Source organism: Pyxicephalus adspersus, chromosome 8 (genome assembly GCF_032062135.1).
Source record: "Pyxicephalus adspersus chromosome 8, UCB_Pads_2.0, whole genome shotgun sequence".
NCBI lineage: Eukaryota > Metazoa > Chordata > Amphibia > Anura > Pyxicephalidae > Pyxicephalus > Pyxicephalus adspersus.
Genome location: NC_092865.1, coordinates 54,924,015 through 54,943,706, shown reverse-complemented (window position 1 = coordinate 54,943,706; position 19,692 = coordinate 54,924,015). Strand labels below are relative to the sequence as shown.

The following is a 19,692-nucleotide window of genomic DNA, read 5'->3' as shown; positions in this document are numbered from 1 at the left end:
ATCTCTATTGGCTGGGAGGGGTGTAATTGTACATAATGTATAGTACCACTGCCTAGATTTAAGTATGTTATGCCCCCTAATGTGACTTCTGCTCACTCATAATGATCCCCCGCAGCTTTTTAACAGCCACTTGCGGTCTATAGCGATCACTGCATGGAATGCAATTCAAATGGCAATTTCCATCACAAGCCATATGACAACACAGAAGAACAATTAGGGGACAGGGATAGACCACAGCACCCTTTAACAAGAAGCATGTAAAGAAGGACAGTGCTCAAGCCAGAAATGTTTTTAAGCTGGGTGGGAAGAAATTTCAGGCGGGTGGCAGTCCCTGTATTGTGACCCAACTCTTCAGTAGCCACCCAAAAACAGCCGGGTGGTTACTGAAAAGTGCCGGGTGGTGTACCCGGCTAAAAGGGGTTGAGCACTGAAGGACCTTCATGACCACACCACTTTGTATTATTTTGGTAAAAAAATTAGGATTTTAAATTGCACTTTAGAATGCACTCTGCAGCAGAAATCTCACCTCCCCAAGGGAATTTTGCCCAATTTTCCTAATATTTTTTCACAATTTAATACCTAAAGAAAATGCTCACTAGCCAAGTGAATCCTGCAATGTCCCATATCACCATCTGTGATGTGACCCATATTACCATCTTTCTTTTTACATTAAAAGAAGCCAACCGTCTATTCCCATGGATGACCATACACTTGGCCTTGCACTGTATCTTTCAACTCTGATCATGGGAGCAGGATATTCAAATACTATATAATGCTGGATTTGTTGCCTCCTGAAATCCGGAGACATGAGTATCCCAAAGGGCTGTAGAAGAAGACTATATTTTAGCCTAGGCAACAATGCAAAGCCAGGTGCACCCATAACATAATAAATGTAGGCAAAGGAAGAAAGTAAATCTCTTTTTTATTATTACAAAGGGGTTAAGATGCCAATGGAACATAAATCAATTTTACTGAAAGGTCCTCCTTTTAAGCAGCCCTGGTGAAGTGAATCATTGCAGCCAAATATGGAAGCAATCTTGTAGCATTTTTTTTGTTATCTGCCTCCAAATACACCTTCCCCACAGATAAGCCCTATTCTAATTGTTTTTCAATTTATAGAACCAATGAACAACAACAACAAAGGATGGATAAAATGCCCCAAAACACATAAACATTCCAATCATATGCACAGGTGTAAAAACTGAATTTTAGACTAACATCTAAATCAGTCTTTCTCGAGCTTTCTAGCTAAGGGGAATCATTGAAATAACTTTCAGGTCTTCCAGAAACGCCATCTATTATTACTATATCCACAGCTCACAGTATATTAGTGTGGTGGTCAATAGGAAGAATCCCTCCTACATTAATGGCCAGTGGGAAGAATGTCACCCTTACAGATTACCAAAAAAGATCACTGGTGTTTCGTTAAGTGACCTGAGGCGCACAAATTGCTCATTGCTCAAGGAACCCCCTAGCAACCTCTGGAGGAACCCTGGGTAAAAAAACACTGATCACTCTTAGTATACAAAATACTAAGCTAATAATAAGCTAAACAATAAGTGAAATGCATATACAGGAGTTATTTCTCCTGGTAGTTTGTATATCTGTTCATTTAGTCCTGTGATTCACCCAGCTTTGCCACAAGGCAAAGCCCTGCCTGGCAGGGCAAAAGAATTATTTTCAGCTGTACCATAGTTGGCTCCTTGTGCTGCCCCAGGCAAAGTACAGCAATTAACTAATTAACATTTAAATTCAAGGTCTCACATTGTCTGTGCTTAAAAATACATTTTCTAATAGTATATAATAAATAATACTAAAAATAATGTAATAATAATCACAGAGCTGTAATAATTTGTGAAACGCGTGCATCAATATTTACTTGTTTATGATTTATGAGTACAAGCATAATAAATATATATATATATATATATATATATATATATATATATATCATTCTTCTTTACAGGAATAGATCAAATTTCATTCTGGGAAACAAAATTGGTATAAAAAACAACGTAATTAACGAAAAAAAAATGTGGGTGATTGTAGTAATCAGCAATATAGTCAAATGTCAACAAGCAACAAACCACCTACCTTAACACTGATATCTCCCACTCGTATTCAATACCACAGACTCGGAGCTTTCGATCTAATGAATCAGGTGTTAAATCGTGTCAGAATTTCTGAGTTTGCTCGGAAAATATACAAAATAATATAGATGAAAAAAAAAAAATGATTTTATATATATATATATATATATATTTATAGACACAAACACAATTTGTAATTATTTCTAATTACAAATACCTGGGAACAGCAGAGACGTCTAACATTTACTACGGGCGTGGTACAAAAAGAGAAAATATGCAAAGGGACAGTTTATATACTGGCTTAGAGTTTTTTTTATCTTCTTTTTTTGCTTTCCAAAGAAGTTGCGAGCATGCAAATGTCATCAGAATCACAAAAGAAATGAGAAAACACTAAAAACAAAATGATTTCAACACAGATATAGTTATAGATAAAACCTATTTTTAAATTGGTACCATTTGTATTTTGTAATAAAGTTTATGTGCAACTCAGGTTCCATGGCTAAAGCTGCTTCAGGGGGACCGCTAATCCACTGTTGCTGGCAGGTTTCTGCCAGTCCCCCTTACACCGACATGCTGCACACTCCTCTTCCAACCAATAGGCAGTGACCACATTACTAACGCCATCTTCTTTTAAACAGAAGAGAAGATTAGGGACTGGAGTGCCACATGAATAGATAAGTAAAAGGAAAAAATTGGACTTTTCAATGCAATACCAATTAAGGGCATGGAAAGGTAAGTAGAGCTCAGAGTTCTGCTTTAAATTTTGGAATAAAAGCCCTGGCATATTTTACAGCTAACCAGGACATCAGTGAGATTTTCCGCAAATCTTCAAGTAAGAAAAAAGACAGCGTGAAATGAAAATTGAAATTTCTTTTAATTAATTCAAGTAGGGAAACAATTGAAAATCTCCTTTAGATCTACAATTGACAATGTAAGCTTCTCTGGTTTAATACTGACTGCAGAAATTGGTAAGGTTTGTCCATGTCAGTGTTTCCCCACCTTTTTAACACCCTTGAAATACCTTTTAGGACTTCAGGGAACCCCTTTTACATTTACTATAGCTACAACTCACAGTAGATTAGTGTGATAGTCAGAGAAAAGAATGTCTCTAATATTGCTGACCATTGGGGAGAATGTCATCCTTAGAGAGAGCCAAAAAGATTACTGGTGACACCACGAGAGGCACAAATTGCTAATTGCTCAAGGAACACCTAGGAGGCTCTGGAGGAACCCTGGTTGTGAAATACTTGTCCATGTATTGTTTAGGTAAATCTAAAAGGAGATCAAAATCATTCACTCTTATGTGCTAAAAATTAGTCTGCTGGACTCCAAGCAAATTTAAAAGATACAAGTTATTGCAGATCTGTAATATTACATTATTGGCTTTATTTTTCCTTTTTTATATATATTTATTATAATTTTATTTAAAACAAAGTAGGAATCTAAATGGTATCAATTTTCCTGACATGTCAGACTAGGAGAGGACATACCACAAGGAGACAAAACATTGTCCTGCTATACTCATGTTCTAGCGGAGAACACACTGCTAGGAAAGGACAGATTGATACAGAGAGGAGACAATGAGCCCGATTTATCAAAGCTCACCAAGACTGGAGAAGATAGACTATCACGAGTGATCTTAGATGATCCAGCAAAGCTGCAATATATCTGGTGCAGGATTGCCAAATAAAAGCAAATTAGTTTAGGAAATCCACTCCAGGTTTGCTGATCACCCAGGTTATCCCATGATAGTCTATCTTCTCCAGTCCTGGAGAGCTTTATTAAATTAAGTCAAATTGTGCTGTAGTTCCCCAACAAGAAACATGTTGATAGAAGGGGAAAGCAGAGTATTCATTGGTATATTACTTCTCCAGAGAGGCCTGTAGCCAAGGCCCCTAGTACACCACAAACACACGTCATGTTTTCTTGCATGTTGTTTTGCATCAAACAGCCAATTCAGGTGAAATGAGAGAAATAGTTAGAACCAAAATGATTAAAGCCGCATTTTATTAAAGTGGAAGGTGGAGTTTTGGAAGTGCTTGGGTGCTTTAGCTATCATTTATGTAGTTGTTTTGTGTATTTAGTGGTTTGCCTGGGGTTTGACTTTAAATATCAAGATGTATTATGGATAGCCTGATGCAATGAGTACGGCGGAAAGGTTACAAAACAGAACAAGCATGCCTCAGAAACCATCTGTTACTTCTCAATCGTTGTCAATTCCCCCTGCCTCGTCCCCACCCCAGACACAGGCCTCCACAAGTGCCGCAAAACCCAACAACTATCACATTCGTTTCCTGCCAGGTAGATTTCAAAACAACTAACAGTACACAGAGAAGAAGCTTTTATACAGTAATTTGTATCTATGAGCTGAAATTCTAAAAGGGGGAAAAAAACAAAAGTGTATTTGCATGTTGGTAGCCTGAGTCATTACTCTTGCATGCATCTTAATTGTGCTGGGAAGGATTTAAAAAACCACAGACAGTCATGGCTATGGTACTTGGCTTGTACCAAGATGTGCCGATTCCCAGCACTGCTATGACAAAAAACTTCACCCCTGCGCTGGTTAGAGAACAATGAGCAAGGGCCCGTGCAGACGCAAGATAAATGTTTTTCAAAATAAACAATTTCTGACTCATCGTCAGATTATTGTTCATCAAAAAACTGGTCTTGATGATCATTCGTAATGATTCTCGGGTGCTAAAAAAGATTAAGCTGGGAGGATTTGGTTGGGTGATTATCGTTCATTTTCAAGAGCATGTTGAGATATCAATGGACCATGGACACCCTTGTCATGCACAACCAATAGTCAGTTGACCTGTCCTACCAACATCTGTGGTCAGCATAGTGATCTGCTGAGCTATGTGAACAAGCGCACCGCTCTCTTATGTACTGAGCGCCCATTCCCCAGAAATTATTTGTAACTCTTACAAACCAGTCAGCTCTAAAATGAACAAAGATGAACTCTAATTAGCTACTATTGGCCATCGCATCCAGTACACAATCACTGTTGTTTGTGATAACTACAAAGGTATGACAAGTCAAGGACGTTTCTACTATATTTGGATAGTGTTGGGAAAGATCAGATCTTTTTTAAGGTTTTTACTGCTCTTCAGGGTCCATGACAGAGATTTCCTTTTATGTCTTGTCCTTCTACCAATAGTTTCACTATATAGCTAGCAAGGAAAAAAAAACTATGACCTTGTTAGGGCTATGCCTCACAATATGTGACATGGGATTACCCAGGGCGTGGAGTCTAAATGTCTCCTAGTCTTTGCCGAAATCCCCTACAAGCAGTGATGGGTCAGTAATTCTAGTGGTCACCAGACTTCTTTGGAACACCAAGTTGCAGACCCCAGGCTCCTCATAACCCCAGGGGTGTGCAGAAAAGGTGGTATCAGTGAAGGGACAGCCAAAGATCAAGTACTGGATAGGCAGGAGTCTCTGTAAGGAGCTTAGGTGGCAAGCTAGGCTATGAAGTCCAAGGTGGTACAAGGTCAGGGCAAGCAGAAGACATGATGCAAGGTTTAGGTCAGGCGGAAGTCAGGTAACCAGAAAGGCAATCAAGCACATTATAGCTGGGTAAAACCTTAGGGTAAAGTCACAGGTAACAGGTTGAAGATCCAGCAACATAAGTCTAGGACAAGGGAGCTTTAAATAGGACTAGAAGAATATAGCAGGACAGGACTGAATCCAGGAACTGCTGCTCATTGGCTGCAGCACATACTTCACACAACATCCTATTCAATTGTGCACAGCCTCAGTGTATGAGCTGGGGATGCAGAGAAAGGTACATTTCAAGTGGAAACTCCATGGCTAAAGGGAGGCTGTAGATGCTACTAAACAGACAATCCGCAGGTGGAGTGGTATGTAAAAGCTATATCCAGGATTGAATCAGTACACCTGAAGTCCAAATACAGAATTATTCCCAAGAAAACTACAGGGAAAGATTATAGATATAATACGTGTTTTGGGGTAAACCCCTCACCTCATCAGGGCTTTGAAGTTTATATAAACTATGGGAAAAGCAAAATGTGGTATTAAGTGTGACAAATACACATTGATTCTCAATAGCCAGTTAAGAAACACTGCACATTATGCCTGTTGAAGAAGGAGGGAGGTTAAGGTTTTATCTGCAAAATGCATTCAATTCATATACTTCTGCTATGCATTTCAAAGCTAAATTTGCTTCTTTTCATTAGAAACAATGTGTTTGGTGTTTAAAGGTTGCCTACCAGAAGACTGGACACCTTACAAACAAAAATAACACTTGATATACATTTTTTTTATGTATAACAAGTGTTACAGGAGAATTATTAGTACCAGCACTATGTCTCACCCCCGCCCCCATCAAAAAAGAGACAATTTAGCAAATGCAGGTGTTCTACTAATGAAAATCATTTCGATTTCCGTCTGTGTTGCAGGGTTACCCTCGCATCCTGTCTGGTAAAATGTTGTCAGAAAGCCAAGAGGCCAGGAAGTGAGGGTACAACTTTCTAACTGAGCCCCAGATATAGCAGTTATGAATAGACAAGGATTCTAACCCTCAACCAGTATATCCAGAGCATAAAAAATGTTTTGGCTGGACATGCACTCTTAGTTTAGAATGGCAATCTTAAATGTAATATAGTAAGATTATGGTATTTAAATGAAACCAAGGCTTTTGTGAATTCTTCAACCAAAGTCTCCTATTCTTTGCCCTCATTGCAATATATACCAACATAGAATGAAGATCAGTTAATACCTGCATACTGATGTGGCCCCCTATGCCTGGCTCTGTTCATATTCTTCTTAGCCAATGTGCTTGTGTGCCTTTTTAACCATAAACATTAATACAGGATCTGCCTCTAAGAAGCCCTTCAGGAAGGGGGTTATTGAAGTATTTCAGGTTCTAAGGTCATTGCTACCCCTATACCAGTGTGTCAACGGGCTTTGGGTCATATCATTCACCTAGACATCAGTTTGAGAACCTTCTGAGATCATTCTAAATTTATTGACATATGCATTTGGCCTGCAGTTGCCTACCTTCTGACTTACAGTTAATCTGTTTCAAGAAGGTTTTGCATTCCCATAAACTTGTACAGGTATACAAAACCCATCTAATGGGTTGCAAGCTCTTTCACACAGATCCTTACGCATGAGATTCATAATTTCTGACCTGTAATGGGGGAATGACATAAGTGTATGCATCGAGGGGGAGATCCTTTACTGACTTACCCACCAATCCGCATTCTCCCAATTCTACCTTCTTCTTGAGTTTACATTTCTTTATTACTCTCTCCACCTTCTCGATTTATTTTTCCCATTTTACTTTTCCAGTGACAATCCAGTGCCAATTGTGACACCACTTAAATTTTAGCTAATAGGCTCTACATTCAAGGAAACCAGTTAATGTCCTATAAGAAGAGAATCACCACCCCTGCATATGATGCAACTTATGTGCAGGGGTGGTGCAGGGACCCCCAGCATCAAAAGGCCTTTAAATTGTTGACCAAAAGCATCCTTCACTAATGGCATCTTCCAGGCCTCCAAATCCCTACTACATACCACCTATGGAGAGAACCTGTGCCATCAGTAGTACACACATATTGTGCTTTGGGAAACATTTTTTAATACATAATTAAATCACTGATGCAAAGCAAAGAAGGTAAATCTTGTCACAGCTGGGCCACTTGTCTTCTAAAGTTGGGTATTCTTACAAATCACACACATTTTTTTTATAATCTGTAAAAGGCAAACACCTGTCTCCCTGGTAATTTATTAATACCGAGACTGTTTGACCCTCCAGTAACGCACCCACAGGGGCCAGTAACTCCATCACAGCAACACATAACTTGAAGGCATTAAAACAACAAACGTTGTTCCCCGCTGTTCCTCACACCTCTACAAAAAGGCTCTTAGAAATTGCTGGTCATGCTGGCTCTTTCTATGAGTTCCTTCCATGTTCGGTAAATATGATGGGAGTAAACACTGAATTAGGTTTTTATTGTTCTTAACTCCTTCATGGCTGCACTCATGTGGCCATAGTAAATGATAGTGCTGTATATTTGTTTTTTGTTTTGTTTTTTCAGGTTCTTAGCACATATGCATTCTTTAGCTATTTCCTTGTGGAAAATGGAAAAAAAATATGGCAAAGGAGTGTTGAGGCTGCCATTGCTTTATCAGGTGCCTATTGTCAGACAACAATATTCATGAGCTGGTTTGGTAACTGTACAATTTGCAAATATATATGGACGAGCTGCTACACTATGCTGCCTGCATGTCCAAAGCTGGCGTTATATGGCAACCGTGCCTTACTGATCCTCTTATATCCATGCAAGTCTACCAGGCATCATCTATGCAATCTTCAACAAAAACTCCATGAAGCCCAAAAAATGTGGCCTTCAGTCCATACCTTTTTATTTTTTTAAACTGGGAAAGAATTCTTAGCACAAATGATGTAGTTAAAGGGCACACCTCTGCTCTACCAATGAAGAAATACAGGGTGATAAACCCCAATAGTGCTTCTTTTGTACCACCACTGCTCCTACTTGGCAGGGGTTGTAAATACCAATGCAGCCATTCTTGGGTTGGAAGAAATGTTAAGTGTTGTATGAATAAGACAGTGCAGGAATTGCTGCAAATATATTCATGAATCTTAAAGAGGAACTTTTGAAGAGTAACAAAGGCTACAAGGATTTAAATCCCACTAAATGAGGAACATCCAGCCTCACAAATACGGTGTGTGCTTGTCTATGTACAGGTAACACTTGCTAGGGTTCCTTAGAAGAACATATCCCTAGAAGATCACGTACGCCATGTACCATTAAGAATGCTGAACGGATGTCTGACACTTGCAACAGTGGCCAATCATGCTTGACAGCATCTGACGATGACGAGGTGGGGGAAGACACAGGGTTGCAGAACGGTTTTCACAAAAAGCCCAAGCAAAACAAAGCCTCAATATTTAGATGTGTTTTGCATGGTTAGTCAACTAAATAATTTTTTTAAAGACTTTCCCCTTATGATATTTTAGAAACTAGCCTGCGACACCCTATGGTGGAAGAAGTATCAATTAAATAAGTACTTCTTATAAGCCTTTTTTTATAATGCTAGATTTATGTAAGGGTGAGTTGAACTTTTTCATAATGCTTTCTAACATAGAAACAGGGCCAATCGGACCATAAGGCAAAATGATGCTTCTGCAGCAATTTCTTGATAGGAAAAAGGCTAGTTCTGGCACACTTGGGCACCTTTTTTAATTTTTTTTTTAAGCAGCCTTTCCATACTAAAAGATCCACTTTCCTATCAGCCCTCTGCCACCTTTACTAAATGAAGACTGTGGCAAATTTTACTTTAAAAAGTACTTACCTGCGGATGGCAATGTTAACAATGAGTTGTTAGATGGCGAGCCAAGCCTTCCCAGTGGTTGGTGGTTGTCAGTGACTTGCCATGTACACCCTCTCCAGGTTATAGAGGAGACATCACATGGCCGGAGTGATTTTCTAATATAATATCTGCCAGGGCTTCCAGTGAAGGGTACAGTGATGAGGGTGGTGGGGGGAAGTTGTGTGACAAAAAGTTGACTGACCTCTGGCAGCTAAAAGTTTAAAACTGCACCTTCATAGAAACATTTAGGGCAGTGTACTAGCACGTGTTTGATGTTGCAACTAAAAATTTAAATCACAAACAGAAATGATACCTGTGTGTGCTTCAAGTGGCAATCCCTTCTTGGAAGGTTCCCTTAATTATGCTTTCTAAAAAACCTTTACCAGTGCACAGTCCGGTTTTCCCAGGCTTGCCATTATGCTGAAAGAACATTCGGACCTGCCTGTTTTTTTTTAATCTCATTATAACTAAATATCAATATCAATTAAATGTTCCTAATGATGGTTAGATTACAAGAACCAACCAAGCAGAAACTGAGCAGTCTCCATCCTCTATGGGAATCACAGGTCAGCCTGTAGCGGAGTGTTTGGAATATTTACCATGTTGCATAATTCTTATGTGGAAGTGGTTGTAACGTCTCTGCAGAACACGCTGTACGCCCAGGACCTTCTCAAGGCCTCACAAACAAAGCATCAATCCAGGCAGGCTATGTCCCTGCAGGTCTGTGTGGAAGTCGGGGAGACAGTGTTTATTTAGGAGGGCTTATTGATGGTGGGAAAAGAAGATATTTCTGGTTCTGGTACCTGCGTCTCATGATTTCCAGCTACAATCTTTATTACATACATGCACATACATTATGTTTGGAGTTTGCTCAGGTTTACTTTATGATCATATATCCTACTCCTACTCCTATTTATTTTTTTTTTAAGTAACTTGTGTCGTTCCCATAGAGGTAATGCTATTTATTTCAGGATTATGGATTTAAAGATAGGTAAGGTAAGATCTGCGTATAATATGCTTTTCCTGGTTCTTCATTACCCAACATCAACATGCCTGTGATTTTTTTTCTTTTCATTACCTTATTTTAGACACAGTGATGCTAATATTAATTCTCAATGCTTCCCCATGCAATATAGGTTAGTGGAAAGGGCCCAAAGAGCACTGTGCATAGCTCCCTGAAAACATCACGGAACCTTTTTGCATGCAGGCCACACCATACAAATAATAATAATAATAATGCTAAGCCTTCAAGATTGAAAAAACTGAAAGCCAATGGATGAAAAGGATGGCAAGAGGACAGGTCTGACTTGGGGTGGTCTTTTTTTGACTTGCTGCTGCTAATGCACATAATAAGTAATTTAAGTACATAAAAGAAGCCTGAAAAATTGTATAAGATGGAAGGGAATGCTGGAATCTGGATTTAAAGTTTATGTAAAGCCATGTTATTATAAAGTGGTAAAGGGTTAGATCCTCCATCATATTTGATGTTGCCTGTGTCCCCCAATATGGACATTTCACCCATTAATTTGTGCCAGTGAGCTCTATCATTGAGAATAAAATAAGAAAAAAGTCTAAATTCTGAAATACAGGAATAGAACGGAAAGATGTCAGTGAGAACACTTGTTTCAGATCCTCTTTTTTAGTGAGGATGTCCTTTCACTTTCTGTTGTGTGTCTATGGGACAGGAAGTAAAGGGAAATCTGCCCAATAGGATGCAGATGGTAAAAACAAAAAAACACACGTTTTCCCACCTTGTCCAAAATGAAAGTTTTGAATTCAGATATAAAAAGAATATTTTAGGTCAAACATTAAAATGCACAATGAAGTAGGAACTGTGCCATATGCCAAACGTTCTAAAGGAATACACATAGTTTTGTGATCTTTGTTTTGCAATATGGCTGTAATGCATATGATGGTAATGTGACTTTTCATGGGTTGCAGTTCTGCAGACTCCACACCAAAGCTTCCCCACTCCCATCAGTGCACATGGAGGACATTCCCAATCAAAGTCTGATTTAGGATTTTAGCTTACCCAGGACAAATGTTACATTACATAATATGTTGGTAATATATATATATATATATATATATATATATATATATACACACACATAAACAAATTAATAATAAGAATTATAACCATTTTATTCACTGCACTATTCTAAATAAATTCAGAATAATTTTGGCCTTGTTGGTGGATGTGGAGGCACAAACAAGCCTCACCCCTGGAGCCCCCAATTTCCAAAAAGAACATGGTGGGTGATTAAACCAGCATCTACCTAAAGCTAAAATATCTAATTTGGGTGAATCTGAGTTAAAATAGAATCTAAAAACCTTGTGTATGAGTCCCATGAGACGAGTGGAGAAGGTCCCTATGCTGACAGTTCAGGCATGTGTCAGGAGGAGAACTCCATGCTCAGTAACCGAAGTCTCATGGGGAACATGCGGCTGATTGCACAGACAGAGCTGCCCTTTGAACTACATACATTGTAAACAATGGGCTTATTGGGGAGATGACTCAACAAATAAAAGCACAATACAAGCTGAGAATGAGTGACCTGCTAAGAAGCCAGACCCCATGGAATGTGTCAAGTGTCCGGTGCCATACAAAAGCCCCTCTGTCTGCATGGTTGCCAACGTTGTCACTGGGGGTCACAGTCAGATCACAGCTAAGTATTTGACTAATGTTGAAGAATATAAAGCGCTGAATGAAGAGAGACATGCTTTATTAAAGAAAAAGTATTCTTTTATAATATTTAATTAGCTTCTTTCTTTGCACCAGGGTTGTCTATATTTATAACTCTTATTTTGGACTATGGTCCTTATTGAACTTTGGTCTCTCTCAATCTCATATCTCTATCTCTCGATCTTTCCATATATATAATATATATATATCAATATATATCCATATATATATATCCATATATATATATATATATATATATTTATTATATGTGTGTGCTTATATACTTTTTTTATATTATATAATAATATACATAATATTTTATTATAATTTTATTATAATTTTATATATAATTAGGTTTTATCATAGCCCCCTTGCAAAGACTCACAAATATCTGATCATGCCTGTAAATTCCACCTGTGATGGGGTGGCAACAATGCAGCACGGCTTCTAAATTCAGAGCATTGTTGTCACTCTCACAGTGGAAGGAAAAATATTGCAGGGGCATGACTATCACCCTGTAAGGATGGGTTTGCTCAGTTCGGGAAGGTAAAAGAAGTTTTTTAATTACCTTACAAGGGTTGTGCATCGCACAAAAATAGGATTAGGGATGTACTTGGATGCAATCCAGTCATAAAAAAAACACACCGATTCATGCAAGCAGAAACTTTCCCTGCAGCATATATTCCTGCCACTAGATGTTCTCAGTCTTATAGCCAGCATCATTCAAACTATCAAACTACTTTATTTGAGCCCATGCCATCCTAAACATAGCACAGCTGGTGTATGAGCAGAAAAAGGAGAATCAGCACAGTAATACAATCATTTGTCTGTCACCCAGTCATCATGTCAGCAAATGAAGTATAAAGCTTATTGGTATCGGTTACGTGTTGGTAATCAGTTCTGATCCTGGAGCCAATCCCTGAATAGTACAAATGACAATTTTGTTTGAGTATAAAGAATACAACAGAGAGAGAAAGAGGGTTTTTTTTACAAAAATGATATAATACAATGTGATACATTGAAATTATACAATCTTATAGTAGCACATTTGTAGGACCCTTCCCCCATCTGTATTTACATTCATACATTCATACATATCTCCCATCCTATTGTGTGTGAAATTCCCCCATCTAGTAGATTGTAAGCTCTTCGGGGCAGGGTCCTCTTCTCCTGTATCACAGTGGCTATTAGTCTGTCATTTGAAATCCCTACTTAATGTACAGCGCTGCGTAATATGTTGGCGCTATATAAATCCTGTTTATTATTAATAATAATAATAATAATAATACAGTGAGGGGGGGTCTTTGCTCTTGAAAATTAGACAATAGCATCTATTTGTGCTGGTAAAGTGGAGTTTTAAGCAGTAACCACCAATAAAGAAAAGAAATATTTCCTTGATCATATATTTTAATTGTTTCTTTGTGATATATATATAGATATATATATATATATATATATATGAGTTTCAATCTGAGACTTTATACATATTTTCATAAGGAACCTACTTTGTTATAAAATTCCAGATATGTCTTTACACAGCGTAATCTTCTAAATGAACGTGATATTCATACAATTTAAAAAGCATTCAACAACTACTGTATATTAAAAATATTGTCAAAACCTTTAATCAATATAAAGTCAGAACACAAGTAAGCAATTATAATTAATTTTTTTCCCAAATTTTAACCTCAAGTGAATTAATTCCATTATTTGCATTATAATGGTTTTCTTTTCCATATTCAGAGCGATCAGCCCATGGCAAGCAGAGGTTACTTACTATTTTATTTGTGACTAAGCATCAACAATATAAAGTAAGTTATCACCTATTTAACTGTTCATGATGTTACATTGAAATGGCTGTTATGATTTTCTGTTAGCATAGTACTTACAATTTTATATTATTTGACATGTATCTATAAACTGATGGTATGATGTATTATTATAATTTCTAAGGTTTCCCAACCCCCTGAGGAAGCCCAGTAGCGCGAAACACTTCGGGTATTTAAGAAACTAATTTACAGTAACACATTGCAAATATTTACCAGCACAAATAGATGCTATTGTCTAGTATTGAAGACCCCCCCCCCCTCACTGTAAATACAGATGGAGGAAGGGTCCTACAATTGTGCTACTATAAGAATGTATAATTTCAAACTATCAGATTTTATTATATAACTTTTGTATACTTTTAATACACAAAGCCAGCCAAAAAAATCCTCTTTCTCTCTCTGCTGTATTCTTTAAACACAGCGAATGAAGTAATAAGCTCCTTGGGCTTCTTCCTCCCACACCCCAGCCCAGGTACAGCAGGTCATATTCAGGTATTTGCACATGTATTTTGAAAATATAAATATTCTACAAATGCTATTAAGATCCCAGGTATACTGAATTATTCCACAATTTCAGGGCAAAGTTTAGCCTTAACCTGTGACTTTCTCACAAAAAGAGAAAATGTTATGCCAAAGTTAAAATTTACTTATAATTAAATTTTGGGTGCAAAATTTGTTGCATGACTCACAGCATACACACAAAATGCTGTTGGGTTTCTGTGAATGATTTTGCACATAAGTTTATATGTAACAGTTTCCACATTCCATAAAAGCAGAGCAAAACCCAGCCAAATTATAGTTATCAAGTGTAAACTTTTATTTACTGGTTTCACAGGGGCCGCAGACAAAAGTTCTGAGTACTCCCCATGCATTTACCATGTGGTTTAAGGATTGTGTTATTTGTACATTCAAAGGCCTCTTGATTCAAAAACACCATAAAAATGAGTCACACTAATTGCTAAATTGCAAGTGTAAAGGAAACATAATTTGTTACAAATAAACCAAATTACAGTTAAAAGCAAATATCTTCAAAGTGATTACATTGCAGAAGCATCCGATGGTTTCTTCTATGGGTGCATCTGAAAAGTTCAAGTTTTGTGTAGCATCCAGGCAACACTTTTTATGTTTCTAGTATAGAATTTTTTTTTCCTATAGTAGCCATCAGATACTATTGGGCAAGAGGTCATGAGATCACTCTTTAAATGCATTATAGCAGGGGTCCGCAACCCTAGGTCTGACAGGTGAGACGTGCACCATGTCTTCTGGAGACATTGCAGGCTTAGGGCAGTGGGCAGGATATGCAGTGCAGAGTACATACATTTAGTGGTCCGCAAGCCTCAAAAGGTTGAGGACCACTGCAGTATAGTATCTACATGTGAACTGACAACATCAAGCAATGCAACTTTATTAGGTATTGCTTGGGTGTAGGTTAGGAGAATAACAATTTCCAAAACTTGTCCATAAAATGGCAACCTCTTGATTGGTCTGCATTACCAGTTTTTATCACTCAATTTGTCCATTCAGAAGTACTTGGAAGGATGATCAGTTACTAAAGTGCAGCCCTGAAGAGAAGAGCCAAGACACCTGAAACGTGTTGCCATGTTAAGACTTGAGAACCAAAATAATTTTTTGAAATTGAAAATAAGATGCAAAAAGTCCTCTTACCAATCAACAAAATTCTTAATTGCCACCTCCTAAAAATAAATATCAAAAACACAGAGAAGTGACCAAATGGCCTATGGCTGTTAAACAGTTTAAAACAACCTAGAGCAAGGAGGTATGTGGCAGTTACATTGTAAACAAATAAAAAGTTTTTTTTTTGTATTGATTAAACATATGTAACGCATATCAAAAATAATAAATTCAAGGTTAAAGGTTTGAATAATAAAGGATTCCCAACTCGTTTTGCAGGGACAACCTGCTTTTTTAGGGGGAATATCAGAGGCAAAAGCAGTTTCAAAAAGAAAATAAACCCTCAGTGAAAACTTCAACCTCAGAAAGTAGTTCTACAAGAGACATTATAACCCTGAAGTGAGCCACTGCACCCACAAGACCACTATTTCCAAAACTGAGAGATGTAATTTTTCTACACAGATGTCTTTGAAAAATGTCATATTCTCAACATTACTGATGATGCAGAAAGTTTACGACCAAGCAGGACTTTTAAGAGTGGAATAGGAAAAGTAAGACCCAGCTTCTTCACCCTTCTTTTTGTACTGGTGACTATTGTTATCAACTAAAGTGAAGAAAATACTGAACTTTTTAAGTTCTCCCTAGAACAAAAGATAAGGGGAAAACTTTTATTGGGGATACTTGTTCTAGGTACAACTAACAGGGGAATTTCCTAATTTTGGGATGTTTCCTGTAAATTTCTTATGTGTTTCTAGGACACAAAGTAGGTGGAAACGTGTCAATGGTACATAGAAATGGTAGGGGTTTTAACTATTTTCTAATATATCCAAAACAAGAAATCCTTAGGATAGGTCTAAGGTGGTGTAGAGGTTAACACTCTCAGCTGGGTCCCAGGTTCGAATCTCGGTCAGGGCATTATCTGCATGGAGTTTGCAGGTTCTCCCTTTGTTTGTGAGGTTTTCCTTCAGGTACTCTGGTTTGCTCCCACATTTCAAAAACATACAATTAGATTAATTGGCTTCCCCGAAAAAATGGACCATAGATTGTAATAAAGACATATGACTATGGTAGGGATGTTGGATTGTAAGCACCTTTGAGGGACAGCTAGTGACATGATCATGGATTTATATGTTGGTGCTATATAAAAACTAGTTATTATTAATAATAATAAAAAAAACAACAACAGTACACTTCACAAAGTGTACCAGAATATATTTATTTTTAGGGATTTCCACATCATTTTGCCCATATAGTGTAGATCAGGTGTCCACAAATGTTTGGAGTTATGGTGTAGTTACTGCCCTGAATAGAATGCTATAGAAATCTAATAAAATAAGTATTTTATTTAGTGACTAGAACAACAATGTCTCAATCGACTTCTAATATGCAAGTGAAATGGTTTATTGTCTTCAATTTATCATCAAATCTGAATTTACTTAGACTACGATACAACTCATCCAACCTGACGTGCAGATGTGCAGATGACCAAAACCGAAACCGCTACTTATTTAATAAAACGAATTGTAAACCCTTGACATAACCTGCTTCCACATCAGCACAATCAACTCACGTTTTGCTTACTCATTCCATATACTTATGAGTCACTGGTGTTCGTAGTTTTAGTGAATACATTCAGTTGTACGGCTACGCCAAAGGAAAAGGGAGAGGTTTCCCAATGGAGGGACAAGTTCCTGTGTGTTTCCTATCTCCAGCCTGTCCTGCAGATAAACCAATGGAATAGCTACTATTTCAGAATCATTTTCAGAACATTTTCTATGTCATAATTTGGAGAAATTCACTACACAGCAAAAATATTCCAACATCTCCAATCAAATCTACAGCAAAATTAACTGGCCCTATGAATGCCCTAAATGTGAAACAACTGTCTTTTAAAAGGAATTTAATTTTAGTATGAATTATTCTGATCAGACCCTGTCACTTTCCGTTTTCAATATACAGTGACATTTACAGTAAGTCTCATTATATCCCATCACACTTAAAGTGACCTTGTTATTTACAATGTTACTTTGTTGTTCTTTCTTCCATCATACTGGCTGCAAACTAAGTTATTTCAGATGGAGCTCAAGCTTCTACAAGGTGGCTGATGTCATCTTCTGTAACATTTGACATGTTCTGGCTTAACAAGTGCCTATCCAGGCTGGAGTAATGGGACTGATTTATTAAAGTTCCCAAGACTGGAGAAGATAGAATATTATGGGAGAACCTGAGTTATCCAGCAAACCTGGACTCTTTTCGTATTCATCCTTGACTGATGAACTTAAGCCCTGAAGAAGGAGGAGGCCTGTTTCCCTAAAACGTATTGGCTGGGTTTGTCATTTTTCAATTAATAAACATTTAAATGTGATCTAACGCCTTTCCACTGTGTGTTGTAGGTGCTCCTAACCCCACACCTTAAAAATAACATGATTTATGACAACTTCAGGTAAGAGTACCCAAAGCTGTAGGTGCACAATACTTCTTACCCTTCCAACTGTCAGTGGAAAGCAGCACAATGGCTCAGAGGTTAGCACTATGCCCGCGGTGCCAGGTTCCAGGTTTGAATGTTGGACAGCCCACTATCTGCATGTGTTTGCATGATATTTCTCCTACATTCCAAAAACATGCATTTAGGTTAATTGGCTTCCCCCAAAATTGACCTTAGATTGTGGTAATGACATATGACTATGGTAGGGACATTGGAGTGCGAGCCCCTTTGGAGGACAGTTAGTGACATGAATATGGACTTTGTACAGCACTGCGTAATATATCGATGCTATATAAATACTGGATAGAAATAATATTCTGGATACAGACAACATAATATAACATTTGTAGGTGCAACAACATGGCTCACAATCAACTCACCTCAAAAACTTGTCAGGGTCATTGTCCTATTGCTGCATTGATATTAGGCGACCATCTGCTCAAAACCTGCAGAAATTCATGGAGTCTAAGCCTGCAAAAGAGAAACATAGGATTAAGCCATGATTGTCTGAAAGTACATAATACTTAGTACATATATATTTAAAATGCAGTTAAAGTGTATTCAAGAAAACATTTTTATATTTTGAATAAGCCCTCACTCCAAGCAGCTTTACCTGTTCCCTATCAAAATGTATTAGACCTTAAATCTTTAACTTAGTCACATTGACTTTTTTTTTACATTTTGGGATTTCTTGAAGATTTTATGTTTGTCCAGGGGATGCAACTCACCAACTTCAGGATTGCTAGAAAGGGCCAAACAATCTGTTTATATGGATATGGCATCACTAGCATCACCAAAGTTTGTTGGTGTTAGTTAAGGAAAAGTGAAGTCCAGAAAAGTTTAGGATTATAGATTTGCAAGTCATTGAACTCCCAACAAGTTTAAACACAGACACATAAAAGTGGTCAGGGGTAAGTGTGAAATTGGTGCGGTGCAACTTTTATGAAGCAAAATTAGGAATTGTGAATTTACGAATTAAACCACAATCTCATCTAAAATCCTGCCAAAATCAGCCTGGCCAGTAACTTCTTTTTACTAAATTCTTTTTCTTAGATGCTTCTTGAATCTTTTAGGCAAAGGCTTAGATGAGGAAGTAAAGTATATTCATTTATATAACAGTATTGTAACATGTGGGGCTTATGTTCATCCTCTGCGGTATTTGTGCACGTGTGCTTTTAATTGTGTTAGCATGCATGTGTAGTTTGGCCAGTGTACAATGAGAACATATTTTGAGATGTTTTCTTGAATATCGGTCAAAAGGATTAGATGGAAAAATGACCTAATTTCTACCAGCTCTAAACAAATATATTGTCGTCATAGCTTGTGGTCTAAAATGAGCAAACAAACCTTTAGCTTCATGATTTAAAGAAGTGGTATAGTATTTTACTTTTTTTTCTTCTGCCTACCTTTCCCCCACAACCTGTGCTTCAAACTGTTTTTTGTCACCTTTTAAAACAAAATATCATCACCTAAATTCATAGACCAGGTCTTGGTAGTGCCATTTCCAGCTGCAGGGTTTCAGTGATTCAGAGCCACAGATACACACCCTAGTTGGTTCCCAATGGTCCCTTTTTTCTGATGTCATGGCCTGCAAAGCCCGTACTT

The 19,692-nt window shown here is 37.6% G+C and overlaps 1 protein-coding gene across 3 annotated transcripts in view; it reads right to left on the bottom strand.

Moving 5' to 3' along the window:
- Window positions 1–19,692, bottom strand: part of FOXP1 (forkhead box P1) — a 500,704-nt gene that overhangs the window by 316,622 nt on the left and 164,390 nt on the right. For all 3 annotated transcript variants that reach the window (XM_072420741.1, XM_072420743.1, XM_072420746.1), the window contains exon 4: window positions 18,468–18,558. The gene's annotated coding sequence lies outside the window, so the exon portion shown is untranslated. The remainder of the gene's footprint in view (window positions 1–18,467; window positions 18,559–19,692) is intronic.